General features: G+C 38.4%; 1 protein-coding gene across 19 annotated transcripts in view; it reads left to right on the top strand.

Moving 5' to 3' along the window:
- NRXN1 (neurexin 1) overlaps window positions 1-23,990 on the top strand; it is a 999,171-nt gene that overhangs the window by 285,181 nt on the left and 690,000 nt on the right. The window lies entirely within an intron of this gene.

The following is a 23,990-nucleotide window of genomic DNA, read 5'->3' as shown; positions in this document are numbered from 1 at the left end:
TTGGTTGCGGGCACATCCCCAGTAGGGGGTGTGCAAGAGGCAGCTGATCGATGTTTCTCTCTCATCGATGTTTCTAACTCTCTATCCCTCTCTCTTCCTCTCTGTAAAAAATCAATAAAAAAAATAAGAAGAAAAAAAAGTAAAAGTTCTTTTAAGGAACTGGCACCAAGCCCAGAGATACAGATAAGCTAATGCTCTATGATCTGGCTCTCTAATGGCTCCTTGGGGATAGATCATATAGGGGAAAAGTCATTAGTCCTGGTGGTTATGGGAGTTGGGGTACTGGCCTCTGCTGATTGGTAGGGCCTAGGGTAAGGGGTTGTTGATCATTGCTCCAGGTCCTGATGTCAGCCATGGCATAGTCCTGTCTGGTTTCATGAGGATATGGTTGGTATGATCATTCTGCTTCATGGGTCTGGGGTTAAACATAACTGAGGTCAAGATGCTATCTTTAGTTTGACTGAAATTCCATTTTCATGGACAGTAGATCTAAAGCCTTATTCTTAAGATAACTGATGCTGACCAAAACCTAATTTTCAGAGGGCTTACTGATTAAGGGAGTGGATGTACAGTTTGTGCAGGATGGTGAAAGGATCTGGTTGAAAGGAGGCACGTGAGTCATGGTGCTATTAGACTGGACAAAGTTGACTTGAATGAAGGACAAAGTCATATTAAAGGAACAGAGTTCCTGTGTGGCTCCATGATCACTCTATTCCCCCATCTCCTTGAGAAGAGCTGCTCTGACTGTGATTTTAGAATCTCCATTTGCCAGGACTATTTCCCTGAATTTAATAGTTTATATAAGTGTTTTTAAAATTCTAAGCAACTAACCTATAAAATAATAATCAGAATACCACTTGTTTTTTACTTGGGCATCTCCTATTCAATTTTTGTAGTGAGTTCAGTGATTGTGACTATTTTAAAAAGCTACCCCAATTCTTATTCATTCTTCCCTGTGTTTCACTTCAATTTCTTGTCATTTTTATTTGAGTTGATGTAGTATGCTCATTCTTATGTTGGAAGGAAAATATGTATTCTGTGAAAGGAATAACCACAGTTTCATTTCATTGCTTTTTGTCAAAAATTAAAATTAACTATTGTTGTGGCTATAGCAAAGATTGAGGAACAAGGATTGAGAAATCAGGATCAGATGACTAATGGAGGCTATATTTGTCTGAGTTTCAGTCAAGGGGGACTCTGGAGGTCTCATAGTGAAGGAGGTCACAGTAAGAGAGATAAGGGACATATTTTAAGTAAAAGTAGAAGAAAAACCAAAACCAAGTTATAATCATAGACAATACACCCCAAATAAATTGCATAGCATCTGAGAGATGCAGGAAGTCTCCTTCGGTTCTCTTTCAATGCTACACGGGTCAACAGGAAGATGAGAGGAGGTGGGGCCCAGCTCTGATCTTCCCACTGTCTAGACATATTAAAAATAGCTTCTTTTCGGCAAAAGCACACGGTCTGAGAAAGCTTATTAAAGTTATGTTTGATTATTTTTGTACTGTAATAAATAGTTTCTATAGACATCATATTTTATTGTGGCTCTAATGACTCTTGGTTGAATCTGACAATATTGATGTCACTTCACAGTGCCAGGCAGACTGACAATAGGAGAATTTTTTAAATGAGCAGAACATAGAATCTTCCAAAAGTGATACATAAAAACCCCTTCTCTCGGTTGAGAAAAAGGAGCTCGGTTCAGGAGAAACCTGGCAAGATCAACTTCTTGGAGGGTTATGTTATAAAATGTGAACAAACTTTTCTTCAATGTCGTTCTTGGGATTCCAGCCTGCGTTTCTATTAATAATATGGAAATGTTATGGAAATAGAACATGCGGTGTGTCTCATCTGTCTCACAAAGTGGTTGCAAGTTGACAAAGGTAAAGGGAAGAACAGCTTTAGTTGAGAAGGTAAAGAAAGGATGAAATCTCACTAGGCAGCTGCCGGTGGATAATGAACTTGGGCATCTCTGTCATGTGAAAGGAGGTATTGTGTGAATGTGAGAGATTGACAGGCTCAGACAAGAACAGAAATTTTGAGCCTTGCTTTCCAAACCAAGCCTTATGAAAATTTTGAGTCTGAAGCAGACCCAGGGGCTGATGAATAGAGTTGTCAGGGAGAATGCCGAGCAAGGTGTGAATTTTGTGGTGTCAGATAGCTACTCTTCACATTCCCAGAGGGATGCTGGTCTTTATGCTGATGAGAGGGTGAGAAGTGCTGATAGATCAAAGAGAGGCTTGAAGACAAGTGGAACAAATCATAGAGGACAACTGGGAATCATTTGTTCATTATTTTCCATAGCGTTTGGAATTGCCATATCGCTTTCCCTCAGAAGATCATGCACAGCAGCTTCTTTACAGTAGTCTAGCATTGTCTATCATTGTAGTTAAAACTACAGGTTTGGAGTTAGGGTCTCCGGGTTCAAATCCTGGCTCTATAGAATGTCGTACATTCCTCACCTTTTGAAAAATTGCACAACAAGATACCCTATCGATAAGCAATAACCCTGACAGAGCTTTGTCAATGGGATGGGGATTTCAGCTCAACTCAATATTCCTCTTACTCCCACCCACCTTTTTCTATTCAAAGTCTTTTTTTTTTCTTTCCAGATACATGGAATAGTAACTTTATTAAATCTGACCTTGGTGCCAATATCTTCTTCTCCTATGTTGCTTTGGTAATAGATTTAATTAAAAATATAAATCTTCTGAGTAGATTGAAGTCTTTAGAGCCCTTTCTAAATGCTTTCATTTTCTCATTACGCTAATTGTTATTTTTACTGTTGTATTTGGAAATCACTAGCTATTAGGGTTTTTTTACACATTTCTTTAAATAAAGAATTATCTTTAGGGGATCATCATGATCAATATTTGTTAGTGGGCATGTGGTAGAAGAAAAACAAACAAGTAAGATGTATTGTTAGTTATGAGGAAGGATGTGTGTGTGTGAGTGTGTGTGTGTGTGTGTGTGTGTGTGTGTGTAATGCACACTATTACCATTGGTAGAGTAGCAAGAGTTGGTTTCCAAATTTCATAAATAAGCATTTGTTGGGTCCTCTATGGCTCAGGCATTCATATTATAGCATTAAGACACTGACTCTTTAAATTGTGATCCGAATCTTGCTTAGAATAAAATATGAATTGTTTAACATGTGACTTCAGAAGTGACAGTTTTCTTTCAGAAAAAAAAAATTAAATGTCATTTAATAGGGATTATTTTCCTTGAAGCATAAGGGATTTTTGATAAAAGAACTATTTTAAAGTTATCTTTGATAATTATTGCATCATAAATTTAAAAATCTATGTGTGTGTTGTTGTTTTTTGTTGTTGTTGTTGTTTTTGCATGTGAAATACAGGACCTCTACATGCTAACTCTTTTCATAACCCCTTCCAGTCCATGAGCTTCAAAAAACATTTAATAACACTTAGCATGCTTCTTATTCATTTAGTCATCTTGCATAACTCTTTCTAGCCATATTTTAACTTCTTCTAAATTTGTCAAAATATATTTATGATCATGATGTGTTATATTGATGAATTAAGATTCAGTCTTGTGTATTTTCTTTAAGTACAGGATCTAGGTGAGTGATTTAGAATTGATAGGCTGTATATTGTATGATTTATGTCACTTCTCTTTCAATTAAGGATTGGAAATGAATCCAATGGAGTCCCGTTGAAACCATGAGTCAATGTAAAACTTTATTGACAAAAGGAAGTAACATGATTCCAGATATAATTCTAAGTAACTTATATAGTGGATCTGTCACTTTCTGTGTAACCTCAAATGAATTATTTTTGTCTTTTTGTGACTCAGTTTTCTCCACTTTAAAATGGACATAATAATAGTAAGACTTATTTAATAGGGTTACTATGAGAATTAAATAAGTTAACTGATGTAGCATAATTAGAATAATATTTAGTATATAATAAATAATAATAAATGTCATCATTATTTTAATTGTTATCTTATTTATCCTTACAAAACCTTATGATAAAGCATTATTATTGTTCCCATGTTACAAATGTGGAAACCAAGGCTCAGAGAGGTTCCTACCTTATTTATCTCTAAGAAGTGTTTGAGATTTAAGCAACATCAATGATAGGAAAGCACTTTTGAAAGCGTAAATCACAGTACAAATGAATGGAGGTAAGGGATTGTTATAGCTAAAGAAAGAATAATTACATTAGCAGGTACTTACTAGATGTGCAAGCAATGAAGTATAAAAGAAGGAATTTCTCCATATGGTCTATATTTTATGAAGAATATGATTCTCAAGGACTCTGGAATAGTAAACTGTGCCCAGGACACCCCATGGTAAAGCTTCTGTAATACTGAGAGTTGAAGCTTTTTATTCTGCCATTGGTTTATTGAAAGCACTAGAGGCCCAATGCATGCAGATTCATGCAAGAATGGGCCTTCCTTACCCTGGCTGCCGGCACCACCTTTGCTCCGGCCAGAGCCGCCTTTCTGCCTTCCCACGCTGCCCAGAGGCCTGGAGCGGCTGGGGCGGTGCGGAACGCCTGTGTCATCGCCATGGCAATGACGCAAGTGTCCCGCCCTGCCCCCAGCCACTTGGCGCCTGCATATGCAAATTAACCCACCATCTTTGTTGGGTTAATTTGCATATTCACTCCTGATTGGCTAGTGGGCATCGCGAAGGTACGGTCAATTTGCATCTTACTCTTTTATTAGTGTAGATAAGCAATTAGAAACAAATGACCACTCCATGCTTTGTTGTTCTTTAATGAAAATACTGGATAATCCAAACATAATTAATTCAAGGTTTATTTTATGAATATTATCTTTAATATTAATGAGTTTTGTCCATGTCTGAATTAGTAACAATTTCTGAGATTTCTTCTTTTGTTCCCTACTCCCCAAGAAAAGCTGAATAAAGGAAGACTTAGCTAAAAGGTCTATCAATATACACAGATAATTTTGTACTAACATGTAATGTGTGTTTGTGTGTGTGTGTGTGTGTGTGTGTGTGTGATTATTATTATTATTTTTTGCTTATTTTATCTAATGGTATAACCTCAGATTGGCTGTTGTAAGAATTGCATTTTCAATGTGTATCATCCAACTGATTATGTTTTTTAAAAATGCATTTGCCCTTTGTGCTGGAAAAATTACCCAGTTAACACCATGATAATAGCAGTGATTTTCAGGAGTTGATTTGTGTATCCTTCTCTCTGTAATTTGCTTGCTAGTTCTGACAACCCTTCACAATGGCTATAATCAGTGCAGTGATTTTTCTCATGAACTTTGCCTGTAGCTGCCCATCACTGCTTCACCTACATATTTTTAAGTGCTGTGATACTTATATTTTCTCAGTTTGCTCTTGATTGCAATTAGTCAGAGTTATTTTTTATAGCTGTTAAGAACTTTGTACTTACATAAACGTGAGTCAAGACATTTTTCTCTCAGTAGGAAACACAAAATTATTGAATTTTATAACTTAAATTGATGTTAGAGATCATGTAGTCATAGCAATCAACACATTTAAAATATGAAAAAAAGGGGGTTTTCAGAGGTTAAGTGTCAAGGCCAAAGTCCCAAGGTACTCTCATGGCTCCCAAAGCTCTGTAATTTATACATAAAGTGGATTAACTGTGAACTAAATCTAAATGTGCAGATACAAAGAGAGATAATTATTGCTTGACCCAATAATCATAGATAAAGACCCAAGAGAGCAGACACTTTGATGCTTTTGTCCATTATTGTATTCCAAATATGTAGAATAGTGCATGTCCTATAGCAAATGCTCAATAAATATTTTTCGATAAATAAATGGTTATTTGAATAATACCCCATCACATACACACTTTTTAAAAAATATATTTTTATTGATTTTTAGAACGAGAGGAAAGGAGAGAGAAAGAGAGAGAGAAACTTCAATGATGAGAGAGAATCACGGATTGGCTGCCTTCTGTGTGCCCCCAGTGGGGATCAAGTCCGCAACCCAGGCATGTGCCCTGACCAGGAGTCAAACTCGTGACCTGTTGGTTCATGGTTGACACTCAACCACTGAGTCACATGAGCCAGACTTTTTTTTTCCTATTAATACCTGGCTTTTAAACTAGTATTAATTATGTTTTATTTATATCTTCAGCTGTCCAGATAATTTATTTTACTTTTTTTTTTGTTTATTATCAGTTAAGTATTTGCATACCATATGTAATCTCACTGTCACATTAATGGTGTGATATTCAGCCAGTCAGCTGCGGTTTTCCCATATGAAGTCATACAAATGTGATTATTTCTCCAATTTAATTGACTAAATGCATTCATTCATTTGTTATTATCTGTTGAGCAGTTTAATTTTTGTGATGTAAAAAGGCAACAACTGAAAATAATTATTACAATTATAAATCATGAGTTAAAATTCTCTAATATTAAACCTAACTTGATGGTGTTGCAAGTGTCAATGAGAAAACAAAGGTTTAGAAACATTTGCCAAAATATTAAAACTAATTCTGAAGTCTCCTCCAACTACAGCCTTCATCGCATGTGAAAGTTTCCAGGGAGTGTTTTATCACCTTCTTTCCCATATTCAAGAGGGTCTAGGCACCTTGTATATGCCCTGCTGCTAACATTGTGTGATTTTTGTTGTTGTCTCAGCTCAGATACTAATAAACCCAGAAGATAGCTTAGCTTAAAATATAAATTCTTGGTAGCTTAATTTAGTGAGTGTCACCCTAGAGAAACTTATGATTAACTACAACTAGGGGTTTCAGTCTAACAAAAGTAATAAAGATCATCACAATGAATCTTGTATTTGAGCAAGCACCTAAAATTGTGTGCATGTTCTGTTCATTTATTTAAAAAAAACAAAAAAAACACAAAAAACAACACAACCCAAAACCTAAAGAAAGAGAACAGCAGATAAAAGTTGTAAGAACATGTATTCCTGTCATCTCTTTGCTTTAGTGTTAAATTAACAAGCTGGTGATATATCAGCATGTATAAATTAGGCTGTTTTTCAGTGCACATTGGAAACACACACACACACACACACAAAAGCACTGGTTAGTACACAACAGATCATCCCCAGTGCTCTCCGGAAGCAATTTCCTTTTTCCCTGAGTCTGCTGTTGGAATGCTGGCCATGTGGCGTCTGCAGCCCAGGCTGCACCAGGGGCAGCCAGCAGCCACCAATGCTGTAAGACAAGTGATCTGAGCTGGTGATCCATGCTCAGCCACTGGAAGACACCCGTTCTTCTCTAGACTGTGGGTAACATTGTGAGTGCAAACCTGTCTCCAATTTTTTAATTCAGACAAAGTGGTTCAAAGACATTGAGAGATTCCAGATTTTCACATAGAAATGTTGGTTGTTAATTCTGATTTACCCAATAATAATAATTCACATTACTCTTTCTTTTTTCCCCAGTGACACAGTTCAAGATGCATGAGTAAGGTCGCTAGTCATCAAAACACAGGAATTTGAAGAGAAACATGTCAGAACTTTTTGGCTATAAATAGAAAACTTTGGGTAATAATTCTCCAAGCCATACAAGACACATTACATCCTTGATCAATTCTTAAGGCTTTCCATTTGCAAGCGATAGTCAAGTACTTCTGCACCCTTCCATAAGCGGGCTGACACTCTAACTGTTGAGCCACACTGAGCAGGGCAAAATGACCTATTTTTTTTAAAATATATTTTTTATTGATTTCAGATAGAAGAAGGGAGAGGGAGAGAGAGATAGAAACATCAATGATGAGAATCATTGATTGGCTGCCTCCTGCATGCCCCCTACTGGAAATTGTATCCCGGCATGTGCACTGCCTAGGAATAGAACCAGTGACCTTTTGGTTCATGGGTTGATGCTCAAAAAATGAGCTGCACTGGCCAGGCTTATCCTTATGACTGTTCACCTCATGTTTCTTTCGTGGGTTCTGTCCAATTGTGGATCGTGGTGAGTTCTTGCTCGTTTTCTCCTTTAGAGCCTTCAGGAGATGCAGCAAGGCAGAGAGAGACTTGAAGCCCTGCACACCTTGGTAGGAGATGTGGGTTAACTGGGTTAAAGAAGAAGCCAGCACTTTTACCAACGGGATGCTAATACACAACAAAACGATCTGTTCATTTCCAAAAGTTGCCAAGCAGGAGAGCCCCTCTAGTTTGGTACTGCAAATATGAAAGACCTTTAAGATTGTGAGGGAGGATTTAGACAAAGGCAAGATAACACATTTGGCATGATTCCAAAATATTGACTAGCAATTCAAGGCAGTAAGATTAATCAGAATGAAGGATTTTGGAACTCAAGAGGCCCTCTGTGAAAATAAATGTTAATTATTTTAGGAATTTTATTTTTTCTTAATTTGGAGAGATTTCAAATAGATTTTTGTTAAGTCATTGCTAACACTTTATTTGAATTTTTTTTAAAAAGTAATAAATTTTTTTCTGATTACAAAAGAAAAACATATTCACTGTGGAAAATTTAGAAAATATATAAAAGCAATAAGCAGAGATAATGATTCTGACCTTTATATAACCATTAATAACACTTGCTGAAATGTTCTCTCCATATATATATATATTTAAATGAAATTATATTGCTTATATGTTACAGCCTGGTTGTCCACTTAACAATATCCATATCAAATATATTCCAAAGTCATTAGGTATTCTGCTACAATGGCTGTCTAGTTTTCTATTATATGAATATACAATAATTTACCTGGCCAATATCTTCTTGCTCATTTAGGATGTTTTTAATTTGCCACTGTTATTACTTCTTCATTTATGATCTCTTAGGACTATGCTCGTAGTTCTAAAGCACTAGATTACATTATATTATGGTCAATTGTACCCCCTTTTGCTGTGAACACCTTTAGCTTAGGGATTTGTTTTTTTGTTTGTTTGTTTTTTTAAATCATTTGCTACCAACATCTAGTCCAGAATCAATGCAGGAGTTGGTAGGTGTATACTCAAAATATACATATGATCCAAAGAATTAGGTTTGCAATGCACATAGATTCAATAAGTTTTTGCATATAGTAAATACTAGAAAAAATTATTATAGTGTCTAATGTGGAAGACTAGATTTGTATGGAGATACAGCTCTTACATTACAATCATCACCCTTTCAAAAAGCAATGGAGGGGTCCAGAGCCCTCTGCTGATAAGAGTTCCTGATATGTCTCTTTTCAGAGGTTTCTTTAATCAGCAATGGGCATTTCCTGAGAACTCTAGTTGCAACAATCATAGTTTGACTCAGTTAAATAAATTCTGGCATGTAGATTGGTTTTAAAAAATACATATTTTCATTGATTTCAGAGAGGAAGCGAGAGAAACATTAATGATGAGAGAGAATCATTGATTGGCTGCTTCCTGCGTGCCCCACACTGGGGATCCAGCCCACAACCTGGGCATGTGTCCTGACTGGTATCATACTGTGACCACCTGGTTCATAAGTCAACTCTCAACCACTGAGTCACGCCGGCTGGGCTAGATTGGGTTTTTAATTCCAGCTGTGTACCTCACTGGCTACATACCTTTGGGTAAGTTATTTAACCTCTTTGCTAATTGCTTTTTCCTATCTGCAAAAATGTGAGTAAAAATATCCACTCCAAAGGTTTATGAGGAAAAATTAACTTTTTAAATGATGTCTAAAAAAACATAACATGCTTCTTGCACGTACCAAATAATGAATAAGTATGACTCCTTAAATTGCTTTTATTTTTCCTTTTCTTTAAATCCTCTTGACACTTAGGACTAATTCCACTTCAAAGAGTCAACGACTTGGTTTCCTGAGGATTGATGCTTCACGTAGTCCTCATCTGTTTGGCAGAGGCAAGGGAGAGCACACTGTGTCCAAGAGAAATGAGGCATCCCTTGCTTTCTTATTTCCCCTTCTTTTAATAGCTATAAATACAGAAGCAGTTACTGCACGTCAGGGGAGCCGGAGTGCTCTGTATGTGTAGTTTGTGCAGGGCAAGGCATGCCACCCCAGAATGCATGCTTCAGGGTCCTGCTCTACTTTCTAGAGTTCATCACAGAGGAGAGCCGACTTTATAACAGGAAAGATACATTAAAGAACACTGTAGATTAGCCAATCTGCTAAGGTCGAAGTCTGTGGTTGGACGCTCCGGGGAAATTGATGGTTCCTTGGACATCTGGCTCTGTGATTGAGAGAGCAGATGTGTGAGTTGCCCTCAGAAGCTGCACAATGTACTCCTGCTGTGTTATCTAGTGGCTAGACTCGGGCCCCGGGTTCCACAGCCACATCCATTCTTATAGAACTAAGCCTTCCACGTGCTTGAAGATTACAATGATGGACAAGGAGAGTCATGTGAGCCCCACGAACTGGATGAGTCTTTCCATTGGATTCTTGGCTGGAACGGAACTGTCCATCTAACAGCCGCAGTGAGATGCGGGCATTGGGCTGCATCTAGCAGTGGCTATCAGGCTGTTCATCTAATTGGCTGGTTCAGGTTTCAGTGATGGAGTCCAGGGGAAGAGGCCGGAAGGAAGGATCGCTAAGTGGCGCCTGGGAGTTCTCCTGGTGTTCTTCTAGTGTATCTCTGAACCGTAATTACTTTCATGTATTCAAAGACTTAATAGCAGGAATAGAGAATCTCTTTGGTGAAGTGAGTAATCTATGTCTGTGTCTGTCTTCGGACATGCAGGAGGTCCCAGAGAAACCTGCAATTAGTGGTTTATGAATGCCAACCAGCACATAGTGGCTGAGCATGGATCCTTTGCCCTCCTGAAAGCTCTAAGTTCCATGACGGAAAAATGCAGCCCTTTACTGTCGGTAGCAATGCAGGTACCTGTTTCAGCCACGGCTTCCTGTCCCTTCCCGCCACACCAACAATACTGTGTAACAGAAGGAGCTCCTGCCAGCAGAGCCCCTGAGGACTCAGAGCTGTTTTGTTTGCTTACGGATGGATAGAAACAGGCAAAGAGTTCACATTAACTGGAAGATGCAGCTCTACTTTTTAAAATGTGTCTGATGTGTAGCTGAGATTGTAGGAAAGGAGGCAGGCTGGAGGAGACATGTTGGAACCAATTTTACGTACATTCTGCTCTGTTTTATTTATGGGAATTTCTTGAACTAAAAACAAACAAACAAAATTTAGAGGAACAATATATGTGCATTTGTGTTAGTTATACAAAAACTGCATTTTCTAATCCAAAAATCAAATCACATGCTACACAGATTTGCAGCAAAGGGCATGAGCCAAACTATAGACATCCTGTGCAGGCTGATAATTTGACAACCTAAGGAGATTCATGAATTAATGCTTTTGTAACTCGTTCTTTAAGCATATGCCCGTATTTATTTATTTGTCTGCCTGAGGGCTACTTTGGGCTTGTCTAGTGACTTCATTCAGCCTCATCCCTTCTATTGTTCCAATCACTTCATTTTGGATGAGGAGGAGAACTCAGGAAGGCCACTGAGTGTGAGTAGGGTTTTGGAAAGAGAGAAAGAATTTAAATAAGCAAAGTTGGCCTAAGGAAGGCTTTCAAGGTTAGGGAAGTAAAGACCCAGAAGTTTCTGTTATATGCAATCTCTATGAACCCTCCATGCTGATAGCCACAACCAAGAAGAACCGAAATGGTTTTTATTTTAAATAATACATTTATTTTAAATGAAACCATTTACTTGTTTCAGTGTCCTTCTTTGCTTTTAATATGCTGATGATACAGAACAAGCAGTATTTTCCCCCGAATTCAATCCATGATAAAGGTTCATAATCTGGAGTTATGCTAAGAGCTTTAATGAACAGAACATAATACAAACAAGCACAATAGTTGAGGGATTAAGATGAAGATTTTCCCACTTTACACTGGCAAGTCTCCAATTTTTAAAATATCCTTCAGGACATTCATAGTGATGAAAGCTATAGGATTTTTTAATTTATAACATCTTTGAAACACATCCAAAGCTGTGGTTAGAAATATTTTGTTTTATTTAATCAATTTAGTGATACAAGAAAGAAAAGAAGAGAGGATGGTGGGAAGGAGGAAAGAAAGGGCATTGAGTGTCCATGGCTTTTGTTAGATTTCTGTGTTCTCTATTTTCCACAGCTCCCTTGCCCTTGAATTATATCACAGGTGTGTGCACACACACATGAATGTACACACATACACACTTTCATACTCATACCAAACACTTGCACCTTAAAAGCTTTGAGCTTGAAACCTCTGCTGAAAGGTCCTTATTGACTTGCTGTTGCAATTAGTGATGGCCTTTGGTTAGTTGTCCAGCTTTGGATTCATCATCAAATTCTGAATGCAGTGGTTGTGGGAAATGTGCATATCACTTAAAGTTTGTGACCCTGGTTTCCTCATGTGTAATACAAACAGAATACCGATTAATAACTATGTTGTGTTGATATCGAATACATCAACATAAACAGTTTGTCTGGACTTTGGGAGCAGAATAACTTTATCTTTCATTAATCTGCAAACATGTTATCCCCTTTCCACTCCCATACACTAGCCATGTTGTTGTCTCTGTGTCCATGCCAATCCACAGCCAATTTTTATGAATGGTCATGTGGTTAAACCAGTTTTGGGGGCTTTGATACACATGCAAAAAAATTGTATAACACACATATACTTTGTTATCTGACCCTGGAAAAGTTGAAAGATAAATTTTTCTGAAAAGAGATAAGCTTTCTATAAAGATCTCTTCATTTTTCTTTGACTCACAAACAAAGATGTGTCATTTGATGAGCACTTATTATATGACAGGCTTAGTATTAATGTTTATATGCATTTTTATAAAATAGTTCTCACAAGAATCCTAAGAAAAGGAACCTATTTTATCTAAAGACAGGTCTTTAAAAACCCATGCATTGAACCACTATGCTGCCTTTCAAAGCATAGCAAAGAAAATGTCAGGTAATAACTGAAGATATGGAGACCAGAAATCAAAAATACTGCCCTAGCTTCTTGCTGCCTGAGAAACATGCACAGGATCAGTGAACTCTTCTATCTTATACACTGAGTGGCCAGATTATTATGATATCTGAATGCATAATAATCTGGCCACTCAATGTATATATGTGTGTGTGTCTGTGTGTGTGTGTGTGTATATATATATATATATATACATATACACACACACATATATATATATACATATATGTGTATATATATATATATACACACACACATTAGAGGCCCAGTGCCTGAATTTGTGCATGGGTGGGGTCTGGCCAGCCTGGCCAGGGGAAGGGGACATGGGCAGTTGGCCAGCCTGCCTGCTGGTCGAACTCCTGGTCGAGGGGACAATTTGCATATTAGCCTTTTATTATATAGGATATACACTGAGTGGTCAGATTATTATGCATTCAGAGATCATAATAATCTGGCCACTCAGTGTATATAAACTAGAGACCCATTGCACAAAATTCATGCACTTGGGGGGGGTGGGGGGTCCCTCAGCCCGGATTGTGAGAGGGCACAGGCCAGGCCAAGGGACCCCACCGGTGCATGATCAGGGCCAGGAAGGGATGCAGGAGGTTGGCCAGCCAGGGAGGGACCACAGGAGGGCTCCAGGGTGTGCCCAGCCCGTCTCATTCAGTCCCGATAGGCCGGACCCCAGCAGCAAACTAACCTACCAGTTGGAGCATCTGCTCCCTAGTGGTCAGTTCATGTCATAGCAACTGGTCGACCAGTCAACTGTCTGCCTCTGGTGATCAGTGCACATCATAGCGAGCAGTTGAGCAGCCTTAGCATATGATTAGCATATTATGCTTTGATTGGTTGAATGGCCAACAAGAAGACCGGATACTTAGCATATTAGGCTTTTATTATATAGGATAAGAATTCCTATTTTCAAATGTAAAATCTTATCAAAATAATTAAAAGGATAGTCTTAATAGTCTTGTCTAAGGTGATATCTATTAAGAAGATATCATCCTATTATTGAGAATCATAGCAAAAATCCACACTAAAAGCTGAACTTGTCATTATTTTAACGGAAATCTGACATAGGAACCTGTATGAATGATTGTGTTTCAATAGTGGGAAGGGTAGAGGTGTGTTACGTGGAGAGTGGGAAATACCAACTTATTAGACCTTCCTTTGTATCCTTACCAGCTAATTAAGATTGGATGTAGTATTATTCTTAGAATAAACTTTTAATAATTTTAAGTTATTAAATAAATATTATTTAAACTAATAATGACACCTAAACATTTTAAAACAAACTAATACATATCATTGAATGCCAATTTTGTATTAAGTACCTACCATGTTGCATACTGCAGAGGATGCAAAGAAAGCAAAATTAAGGAACTAGCTACCCAAGAAGCTAATAATCTAGTTTGGGTGCACATATACAAAAAGAACCGAGGAAAACCAACATGGGGGCTCTATTAGGTAATGGACTTTGTCTTATCTGATAATCTATGTCCAGAGCTAAATATGATACCTGGCATCTAGTAGTCACTTAATAAATATTTAACCAGAATAGATGACTGAATGGATAAGGGAAATAGAAGTTCTCATAAATATTAAAAGAGATATCACTAAATAGTACAGGATTAATGGTCAAGTTAATGATAAAGTAAGTAAGTGGTTAATGAGTTCAAAAGATGACTTTTAAGAAATTTTGCTTGTGCAGGTGCTCTTCGTGGTGTCTGGCATTACCTAAATCCTAGCAATTGTTGGTGGTTAGCTCCTGGAATCTAGAATAGTAATTGAGTAAACCATGTCTTTTCTATACCTGGAGATGGGCATCTATGGATTGAGATATACATGATCATTTAGGTCAGCTGTGATGAAATAAATTATTTTTTTATGACAGCTAATGAATCACTTGCTTATCTAAGTAAATTTATTTTCTTTGTCCTTATTTAATAATTTTTACTTGGAATGCAGACTGTAATTATCTTTTACCCATGTTCTATTATTTTGTTTTCCATTATTACCTAGCCAATTGCTTAAGTCTACTCTTTTTCGTCAGTGATTTGTGTTTTAATTTGGTCAATATTGGATGGATCCTGTCCAAGTACTATGGATTGTAGCTTCTTAAGTGCTTCTCCCTCATGGACAGAAATCGGTTTGGTTTTAATCGGTGGTATCTAAACTCTGAAATGGGTTGTTTTATATCAGGGTCTCTTCTGGCAATTCTGTTAGACATATGTACACTGAAATGTCACACTATGCCAACTGAAAATGGAAAATCATTGTGGAGTGTATTTTAAAAAAATATTTCTTGTCAAATGTGTTCTCCCATACAGTGAACTCCATTTTCATTTGGTTTCTTTTGCTATGCAGAAGTTTTCTTTGTTGTTGTTTTTTTTATGTACTCTGATGTATTTTCTCCTTAGTTTCCCTTGTTCTAAGAGATGTATTGGCAAACATGTTGCTATGAGAGATGACTCTGTAATATATATTTATATATAAAACCCTAAGCGACTGTTTGACCAATCAACCATTTGACCGGTCACTATAACACACAACTGACCACCAGGGAGAAGATGCTCAATGCAGGAGCTGCCCCTGGTGGTCAGTGCGCTCACACAGCAGGAGTGCAGCTCAGTTGAGGGGCACCAGACGCTGGGCTCATGGCTGGCGAGCACAGCTGCATGGAGCGAGCCTCTCCAGCCTCCACAAAGCGCTACCGAGTGGCGGCAGGTGCAGCGGGGCCGGGATGAGTGGGAGTGGCACTTGGCCTGGGCTCTGGCTCCTCCTTGGCCACCTGCCACTTGGGGCACTACTACATCCCCTGAAGGGTCCTGGATTGTGAGAGGGTGTAGGCCAGGCTGAGGGACCCCCCCCTCCCCAGTCCTGGTTCATGAATCCCTGCACCTGGCCTCTAGTTCATACATAAACTGGATTAACAGCGAACTAAATCTAAACATGTAGATCCAAATATAGATAATTATTGCTTGTCCCAATAATCATAGAGAAAGACCCAATAGAGCAGACACTTTGATGCTTTTATCCCTTTTGAGTTATTCTTGTGTAAGGTGTAAGTTGGTGGTCTAGTTTCATTTTTTGCATGTACCTGTCCAATTTTCCCAGCACTATTTATTGAAGAGGCTGTCTTCATTGCATGCTCTTGCCTCCTTTGTTAAATATTAAGTGTATTGGCTTGGGTCAATTTCTGGGTTCTCTGTCTGTTCTGTTGGTCTATATACTTGATATTGTTCCAGGCTGTTCTAAGAGATGTATTGGCAAACATATTGCTATGAGAGATGACTGGTACATCTCTTAGTACCAGGCTGTTTTGACTCCAGTGGCTTTGTAGTATAACTTGATATCCAGTATTGTGATCCCTCCACCTTTTTTCTTCTTTCTCAAGATTGCTATGGCTAGTTGAGGTCTTTTTGTTGTTGTTGTTGTTGTTGTTCCATATAAATTTTTGAAGAATTTGTTCTAGATCTGTGAAATATTCCATTGATATTTTAATAGGGATTGCTTTAAATCTGTAGATTGCTTTGGGTAGTATGGACATTTTAATGATGTTAATTCTACCAATACATCAACATAGTATATTCTTCCACTTGTTTATATCTTCTTCTATCTTTGAGCTGCAAGCTTTTTCCTATTGTGTTTTGTGCTATAAAATGCGCTAATTAACATTCATCTAGTTTTAGCTCATGCACCTATACACTATGACACTTCCCTTGGCTAATGATTGAAGGAGGGATAAAATATCTTTCACTTCCAGGATGAGCTGTGTAGCAGAAAATTGGCCATGACCCTGATGTTGGACATGCACCAACCTAGCTTTTTGGTGCTAGAGACAAGAAAGGGTTATTTTTCTAGGCAGTGATGCTAAAAAGAGACAAGTTTCCCATAATATAGTACAGTGAATTCTGAATTATGGCTTTCTTCTCTCCTCCCTCTGGCCGAATGTGAAAGATATCATTTGGCCTCTTGCAATTTCCACAAGAATTAAAGTACAAATCATATAGCCAAGGGACCCATTCATGCCAATAGAATAGAGTTAGTTAACCTTGACTGAAGTTAATTTTGCTACTGGAAATGGTAACAGGCAGGGGTGTGGAAGACAGATGCCAGTTAACACTATTCATTATCGCATATTTTTCCCCTTCTGTAATTTTTCAAGAATTTTAAAGTAAAAAGGTTATGCCTTATTTACTGATAGATATTAGCCTTATTTGCTCATCTCTCTTTACCTTTGGTATTTATATGATCACTAGGGGCCCAGTACACGAATTCATGCACCTTGAAAGGAACTTTGGGCCGAGAGGCTGTGGTGGGCAAAGGGGTGGGTCTCAGTCCATCTTCTGCACCCCCGCCCAGCCCCTCCCGCTGCGGCCCCCAGTTCCCTGTCTGCTGGCAGCCCTGCTCCCACCGCTGCCGCTCCCACACACTGATGGTGCCAGCCCCACTTGCACCCACTGATGGCACAGAGAGATTGGGACCGGTGCCAGCAGTGGGTGTGAGAGGAGGCTGCCGGCCCCAATTGCCCCTCAGGAGCAGGGGTAGGTGGAGAAGCCCTGAGGGGCGATCGGACAATCAGGTAGGCAGCCACCGCTTGCACTCACTGACAGTTCAGAGAGATCAGGGCTGGCACCAGGCACCAGCAGCAGGTGCAAGTGGCAGCTCTGGAGCCGGCAGCGGGTGCGAGTGCCAGGCAGGACCACATCATGGGAGCAAAGAATTTTCAGTAACCATCAGAGGCTCACCAAGATTATAGCGGTCTAGCGCCCCCACTCACCTGCTCCACCATCCTGCCATGGCCAACACCCGCCATGTTCTGCGTGCACCCCCTGGTGGTCAGGGCATGTCATAGCGACTGGTTGTTCAATTGTGCCACCATTTGGTCTATTTGCATATTACCCTTTTATTATATAGGATTACCCAAATGTGATGGTATGAATCAAATTCAGCAACACTTGAATTTGCTAAACATTTGGGTGGTAATAAAAATATCAAAAGCACATCCATTTCATTTCTATTACACTTTTCCAATAAGGACAAGGATCTTGCAACATTTGATATTGGCTTAGGAATAATCTCATATAGTTCAGGTTTTCCTCAGTAGACCAAATGGCTTTTTATATTTATATGTGATGTTATATGTTTTGGTAAATACCACTGTTAATTACTTCTCTCTCTCTCTCTCTCTCTCTCTCTCTCTCTCTCTCTCTCTCTCTATTTGTTAAGTACATTTAGATACACATACTATGCTCCTAACCAGTTTCCCCTCACACATTTGTAAATTGGAAGTAGAAGAGAAATTACAATGTGCATTTGAAAGGGGCAGGATGATTTTGTGTTTTCTCTTCCTCTGACCTGACTTCTAACGCACAGTCAAGCTGATCACTCCTGGTGCGGTTGGAACGGCCCAGGTGTGGAGCCTCCGCCAGATCTCTGCTCTGCTGGTTCCATGAAATGTTGCTGTTGAAAGGCTTATGGTGAGATTCTGTTGTCACGTGAGAAAACATTACATTAGAATAAGATTATTTCCAAATGGTCACCAGGTTCAATCAGCCACTGTAAATGTAATATTTTAAATTTAATACAACTATCAAATATACAAACACAGAGGATAGGAAGCCACAATTTGAAACTGAGAAATTAAAAAAAAGTAAAATATATCTTTTTCACCAAATGAAATGCTTAAGTTTGAATAACTGGAGAACAGTTTTTCTGCAATTACATATTTTTCCAGGGAAAAATAAATCAAGGCATTTCATCCAGATCCCCCTATTCATTTCATCCTTGGTTGGGTGGGTCGGGCCCCTTGGACAGAGGCTGCAGTCCCCAGGTTATACAGGGACACAAAGCCACCAGGCAGGAGAACCACTCAAATAAATTCTGCTTATTAAAATGCTGAGATGATGATGCCTCTAAATTAAGGAGCAGAGTGAGAACCCTGTTGTGACTTTTGGTATTAAGAGAGAGAGATGTCATCTATTTTGTGTGATCTATTAGTGTTGTTAGAAAAATCAAATGAGATAATGTATCCACAATCTCTTTGAAAAGTGTTAAAAGCTACGGAAGGACACAGGGAGCCTGGTTGACCTACATTATACTAAGATCTTTGATTAGCTGAGCAGTTGACCACACGCTAACAAAAAGCCTGGACTATCATCAAATTCTGATAAAGGAGAGCTTATTGAAAGGATGGTTTTGTGTATTAAATGTGATAAACCTGAAAGTGGTTTTATTAAGGTTTAAATTCTTGTGGTTGATGGGTAGGTTTTTTTGGGGAAAGAGTAATTAATTTTATTGCTTAAGTATATAGAGTTGCAGCATTAGAAAGAAAAAGCTTTGAAATCTGACTTTTATAGTTTATTTTTTAAATTAATATTTAATTTAAGTATAGTTGGTATATACTATTTCATTAGTTATATTAGTTTCAGATGTATAATATAGTGAGTTGACATTTTTATGTCTTACAATGTGATCACCCCACTAATTCTAATCATCATCTGTCACTCTACAAACATCCCCAATATTATTGACTAATATTCCCCTTCCCTTTTCACCCATCTCTTTCTCCCTTTCCCTTCCGGTAATCATCACTTTGGTCTCTGAATTTGGTTTGTTTTGATTTGTTGTTTGGTTGGTTGTGACTTTTCTTTCTGGGACGTGATTCCCATAATGTGTGATCTCAGTCAGGTTAATTAAGCTCTCTGAATCTGTGCAATAGAGTTAATAATATTTAATACATGATATCTTTGTGTAGATCAAATGATTTCACATAACATACAATGCTTAACATGTGTCTAGCAGTTAGTAAGCCTGAAGAAAACTTTAATTCCCTTCGCTAACAGTAATAATGTAGGTGAGTGTTGCAAAAAGTGCAGTATTTGAACCAGTATTCTAATGTAATGTTTTCTCACACGACAACAGAATCTCACCATAAGCCTTTTAACTGGAGATTCCTGAGGCCTGTTCTAGACCTTCTACATTTGGTCCTTGGAATGTACTATTAAATAAACATTTTAATTAATTCTTAAACTTACCACAATTGCAACTACTGATTTAGATAGAGTCTTGTGGTAGAGGCTAGTACGTGCTATGCTGGTTGTTGAATTTGAGAATACAGGAGCTGAATTTGAAGTTAGACTGATCCAATAGCTGCATGCAAGTTTCAACTTTATACTAACTTTTTTTTTGCTTTATTGTCATTTGCTTCTTCATCCCAAAGTCCAGAAAAGTCATTAAATATTATTTGAGGGGTCCTAGTAGGCAAAGGTTTTTGTGCTTTTACTGTACCTGATTGCAATTTAACATTAGATGCAGTTGCAAACAGAAAAGAACTTAATAAAAATAAAGGAATATTGAATTTGACATATCAATAAATGAGTGTAAAATCAATAACCAGATTAACTGTGGTCAAATGAAGATTTGTCCTTTCCTTGCCAAAATGTCAAAGAGGCAAACAAAAATAAATCAAGCTCAATCACCAGCAAAGAATTGGGCATACATTTTTAACATGTGTAAGCTAACTGTTGAGTCTATTTATTCTTGACACTTTTTAATATTTACTTCTAATCCCTTAAAATGGGTAAAATATGCTTAGGCTAAAAAAATGTCAATTTGACATTAATTAAATGCCTGAACCTTATCCAATGAATAAACTATTGAAATTGCAGAGAATATTAATGACATTTAATAGCCTGTTGAAAAGTATAGAAGTCAAACTCAAACGCAGAAAAAGCAAGAATGATATTCATAAGGATCTGTCTGTGGAGAGGAGGTGTGTATGTGGAGGGGGCAGTTGGAGGGACAGGGTGCCTCACGAATGAGGAACAGATATATATTTATAGCAGCAGGAATTGAAATGTTCTCTGTAGAGGTCTGGAGTTAATGCATTATGTGAGCAAGATGTGTTTCTAAATTTCTTCTCTTTTGCAGCTTGCTGAAGTATCAAGGCCCTTTGACAGTTATCAGGAATACCTATTTTCTATTCAAGAGGTTCTTTCCTGGCATGTAGTCAGCAGTAGAATTACCTGCAATGGTAATAGAAGTCTACAGCTCCTTTGAAAGCTCTCTGTTCACCCATAATGTAAAGTTGCAAGTAGATGACTTTACCTGCTCTGCCCATTTTCACCAGCCTTTTTTTTTTTATAAGAGAACCTTGTTTGCCCACATGTTCTGGTGGATGCTTTCTAGCCAATAATCCAGATATCCGTAGATCTTTTCTCACTCGTTGATCAATAAGAGTATAGTCTTAGAGATATTAGCTCACACACAGATTGCTGTGGAATTGGATCACCAGAGTGCCTCTGTTTCAGCTGAGTTCTTGATATTCTTGTGATTTTAGAAGAATCTCTTGATCTGGCAGGTGGTAGCCTCCTTCTAGGAATGTACAAATAACTTAGTATAAGCAAAAGTTCTAACAGTTTGGCATTAAGCCAATGGATAATTCATTCCTTAAGCATAAAACAACAGTTCTTACGCAGTGTGCCAAGAAGTCTGCCAGGGTCAATTCAAAAAAAGGTCCCAGGCCAGAGAACAAGATGTTGGGTATTTCCAGATTTCTCTCAGTGTTTCTGATTTATTCCTTCAGGGATAGTAAGGGTTACCAAATCCCTGACTGTGCCTTTTATCCTGTGAAGTTTGTTAATGATGTCCCTTCTCTAAAATGACTCCATATCTAAAGTGTTCCCGTTTGGATGATAAATTATCTAATTATATGGCCACTGTTATCATGCCTTCCAAGTTACTTCCTTTGGGAAGCCTTTCTTGACCCTCTAGGGTGGACTAGATTCTCCTGTTGTACTCTCTTATAGCATTATGCATTTCTATTTCCTTGCTTTTATCATAATATAAGTAATTTGGGGTAAGTATATTATACTTACTATATATTTTCCCTGCTAGAATATAAGCTATATAAGAACAGAATCTGCATGATTCAGGGTGACATATTGATGCTTAGTGAGCATATAACAGGTGTTCAAAAATTATCTATTGACCCTCGCCAGTGTGGCCCAGTAGTTGAGCATGAACCTATGATCTAGGAGATCACAGTTCGATTCCTGATTAGGGCACATGCCTGGGCTTGTGAGCTGGATCCCCAATAGGAGACATGCAGGAGGCAGCTGATCAATGTTCCTCTCTCATAGATGTTTCTATGCCTCTCCCTCTATTTCTAAAAATCAATAAAATATTAAAAATGGTTTGCTGAACAAATGCATGCATATATCCTATGCCCTTTCCCAAGGCCAAGCCTGTTTCTCAACAAATGAGCCTACATGGTCATCTATGAAAAAGTAAATGCCATCTGCTGATGCTGTGAGGAGGGGCCAGCACTGCCCTTAACCCCTCTGGGTAGCTCCCCTAAAGGTGGGCTCTTAGGAGGCCAGGAGCAGAGGAAAATCCCCTTTAAAAACCACTAGAGAATCTGATGTCCATGTTTTTAGCGAAGGCCAGAGGCCAAGGCACAAAGAGGCCTGCTGTTGAATCTGAGGAGACCATCTGGCTTGGAGCTAAGACTAAAGGCTCACTTATTGGTCTTGACTCTGGTATTAGTGGCTTTGAACTTCTCCCACCTCACTAGCCACCCTTCCCTGGCTCCCTACTTGAGTAGTCTCAAAAGAAGGGGTGAGAAAGGCAGTGGGGCTATCATGAGGGATGAAGAGAAGCAGAATAGATCCCACTGGTACCTAACACCATAGATTTTATTTTTACCTCCTCTGTGACCTCATGCTTCTCATCCACTTTATGCAGTTGTTTTGGGCAGGGGTATTATGGCCCATGGGGAACTAAGTCCTTTCTTGGGTAACTTAGGTACCCTCCCATTTATGAGGGCCACCTCCCAAGGTCACGAAACGCCTCTTAAACTGTGAAGCTTTCCTTTTACCAGGTACTTGAAATCCTTTGTTCTGGCAGTGAGGATCTGGCAAGGAAACCACAGCCCTATTCCCCATAATGAGAATGAAGAATCTTATCACAACTAAAATTAACTGGGCAATAAGAATAAATGCCAAGCTATGCCACACCAAGCTGATATAATTCCAACCAAATGCTGATAAAATTGACATTTTAGTTAACATGTGCAGCCCTTTCTGTTACAATTGCTATAATAATTTTGGAAATACTGAAAACAGTCCACAAAGCACTTGCTCATCCATTTCCTGAAAACCGAGGAAGCTAGACTAACTAGGATTCATTACACGAGATCATATTTACTTTCAATTCCTTGACTCTCAGCTTCATTCATATTCCAATTTCCAGAGTGTTGGCCAGCCTAGAAACACCTGACTTTGCGGTCATTTTCTTGGGTTAGTCCTAAAATACTAATGAATGTTCTATTTCTGTATAAATCAAAAATTAGTAGGCTGCTTCCACACAATGCCTGCAATCTTTATGAAATATGGAATGTTCAGTTAGCGATCTGCATCTTAAGTAATAGGGTATGTAGTAATGATAAGCAATTCTAATATTGTTGACTGGAGATTGTGCAAGTATAACTGATAACAGATTTAAATGCAAGCACCATTAATGCAATACAGGGAAATCTATAAGATTTACCAAAGTCTAAAACCCAAATGATGGTGAACTTTATCTCTAGGCAAAGGATGAAGAGGGAAACATTTTTCAACTAGATAGGATATTCGCTCCTGTACGAGTCCCCAGAGTTCATTGCCACTGGCTTCTTCTGGATCGATCACATTGTTCTAAAAGAATGATGCTGTCAGGGCTTTAAAGAATGACAAGGAGTTCTGCAGTCAGGTCTGGATAGAATGAAAACGCCCCGGCAGCTTCCTTGGCTTCAGGGCAGCAGGATTACTTTTGCGCTGGAATTTTGAAATGATCAAAAGCTGTTTGACTGCATTTTCAATATGTTTATCAGAAAAAAAAGCTGAAAGTGCAAGATAACTTCTGCAAGAAATTTGGAAGTTTAAATGGGTATCCGAACCTCCGAAAGGAATCCGCTGCCGTTGAATATGACTCACGTTGCTCCCGCCAAGAAGCAGCCCTGCACTTTTCTTCCAGAATTATTTTTAACTAGCTTGGAAGTCATCCAGGTTTGAATCTCCCGAAAGCAATTTTGTAAATGTGAAAGGGGCTAACTGGGTTCTGAGTC

The sequence above is a fragment of the Eptesicus fuscus genome, chromosome 16 (assembly GCF_027574615.1).
Source record: "Eptesicus fuscus isolate TK198812 chromosome 16, DD_ASM_mEF_20220401, whole genome shotgun sequence".
Taxonomy (NCBI): domain Eukaryota; kingdom Metazoa; phylum Chordata; class Mammalia; order Chiroptera; family Vespertilionidae; genus Eptesicus; species Eptesicus fuscus.
The sequence above is the reverse complement of the archived record's forward strand: the minus strand, read 5'-3'. Positions and strand labels throughout refer to the sequence as shown.